Source organism: Octopus bimaculoides, chromosome 10 (assembly GCF_001194135.2).
Source record: "Octopus bimaculoides isolate UCB-OBI-ISO-001 chromosome 10, ASM119413v2, whole genome shotgun sequence".
Taxonomy (NCBI): Eukaryota; Metazoa; Mollusca; class Cephalopoda; order Octopoda; family Octopodidae; genus Octopus; species Octopus bimaculoides.
In genome coordinates this window covers 24918955-24921453 of record NC_068990.1, presented here as the reverse complement: position 1 = coordinate 24921453, position 2499 = coordinate 24918955, and the positions used below count along the sequence as shown (strand labels likewise).

General features: G+C 39.5%; 1 protein-coding gene across 1 annotated transcript in view; it reads left to right on the top strand.

Moving 5' to 3' along the window:
* LOC106872495 (calcium and integrin-binding family member 2) overlaps window positions 1-2499 on the top strand; it is a 24112-nt gene that overhangs the window by 1811 nt on the left and 19802 nt on the right. The gene's annotated exons all lie outside the window — the stretch shown is intronic.

The following is a 2499-nucleotide window of genomic DNA, read 5'->3' as shown; positions in this document are numbered from 1 at the left end:
CATATATATATATATACATGTGTGTGTGTGTGTAGTTCAAAATAATGCAAGAAACAAATATCAGAGACAGGTGAGGAAACAACGAACAAGGTATATTAGTTTGACGCTCTGAAAAAATGAAAGAGTCTTTGACGTTTCGAACCCACGTTCTTCTTACAGAAAGGTATGATGAGAGAAAACAGATGGAGAGAGAGAGAAAAAGTGGAGGAAAAGGAAAACGTCCCTGGATTAACGGTTGCACATATTCAACGAGCTTCCACACAGTTCCCGTCAACCAAATTTACTCATAAGGCATTGGTTTGTCTGGAGTTATAGAAGACATTTACCTAAGGTGCCGCGCAATGGGACTGAACCTAGAACCACATGGTTGCAGAATGAGTTTCTTAACGTTACTACAATAGAAAGCATTTATGAGGGGTGCGAGCACTAACGTAGCTGAAAGAGGACAATGAAGCAGTCAGCCACGGGAGATAGTCTTTGGGGAGAGGCATTTTTGATGCATATTATATTGTATTTTCTGTGACAGGAAGGGGTGACTTGAAGGAGCTTCCTGTAAAGTACAAAGCCTAGCTACGTCATTACAGTTGATGTTCATCTTAAACTTCTACATGTTGATGTCGACATGGAAATTAAAGACAGGGAAACAAATTAACAAGGGAGACACAAACAAATGAAATGAGTATGTGGCGGGAGTGGAGAAAGGACTTGTGGTCGATTGGACTGCTAGGAGTAACAGTCAAATATATCTCAAATAAAGCCTTTAAAAGAAAAGGATGTATCGTATGATATAGTCCTAGATTCATAATATTTGCAATAATAATGATAATAACAGGTCGATAAAGGCTGCAAGTCTTTTGATCACGAGTCTATTCAGTCGAGACCGACATCAGACTAATCAACGACATTATAACAGTACTGGAGATGAAAATTAGGACAAATTGTTTAGAGTAAATTTTTATGAGTGTAACACAGTTGGGAAGCTGAGAGGAGGGAAAGCTGTACTTCAGGAACATATGTTCTAAGCAGTGATGCTGCGAATAAGGGAGCAAGTGTGGGGGGGGGGGACCGCTCTCCCCGCGAACATTTTTTTAACTTGGCGCCTTTTCAACAATTTTTTTAACTCTTTAGTTACCTGAATCAGTAGTTTTAAGTTTCATACATAATGACATTGTTAATGAAACATGAAATTAATGAATGTGGAATGCAATTACGTATATTATAACTAATGAAATATTTCGCGTAATATCAATGACCATGGGATTGCACCTAGAAAGTTACCCTCCCAGGCACAAGTCCGGGCAAGGTTGTTTATGGAAGGCCAGCAGTCGCCCATGCATACCGGCTTCCCCTCTCCACGCCACCGATGTTATCCAAGAGAAAGGCAAAGGGGCCGATACAGCTTGGCACCTGTGATGTCGCAACTTATTTCTACAGCTGAGTTAACTGGAGCAACGTGAAATAAAGTGTCTTGCTCAAGAACACAACACGCAGCCTGGTTCAGGAATCGAACTCACAACCTCATGATCGTAAGCTCGACGCTCTAACCACTGGGCCATGCGCCTTCACGTTCAAGATTTACTGCTTAGATATTTCATAATGTCTTTGTAATTGTTCTGTTCTTTCAGTATCATGATATGATATTCGTTTTTACTTTTACTTATTTCAGTCATTTGACTGCGGCCATGATGGAGCACCGCCTTTAGTCTAGCAAATCGACCCCAGGACTTATTCAGTTGGATACATACATACATACATACATACATACGCATGTGTGTGTGTGTGTTTGTCGATGTGAAAGGCGATGGATACAGCGAACAAAAATATCATTTGATCTTTAGTTCCAGTCTAGTTACATCCCTTTAACCTTCTGTCCACATCACTTTCTTCCCTTACAAAGTTGATAAAATAAGCAGCACACAAAGAACTTATGTGGGAGGAGTCAATATACTAGGGTAGAACCTGTCGAAAGCGGTGCCCAGCATGACCACATTCCTGGTACTGAAACATTTAAACACCAGGAATGCATGTGTGTATGTATATATATCCCTACCTTCGAAACGCGGAATAGATAAAACAGAGAACAACTGACGAAGGAAATGTTCTTTATGCTGCATGTCTCGTTCCTCTATTTGTTTCTTTCGTTGTTCAGAAAAAAGTTCGTTTTCCATGCTTTGGTTTTTTTTATGTTCTCGTTTCGCATTTTGTTCACGTCATTTTTTTTTTGACGTCCTGTACCCATATATGCATGTATATATACATATATACATGTAGGCATGTACATGTATCTGTGTATATATGCATATATATATATATATATATATATAATATTTATACATATATTTTTTGTTTGCTACTTTGGAACCCTCCGCTTAGCAGGTTAATCCACTTCGCGGGAAGAGCTATTCTAAGAGCGCGTTCTGCCTCATCTTCGAAACGCCTAGTTTAGAATAGAGGCAGATGATGAAGGAAAAGTTCCATAAGTGGCTCGTCTGTTTTCCT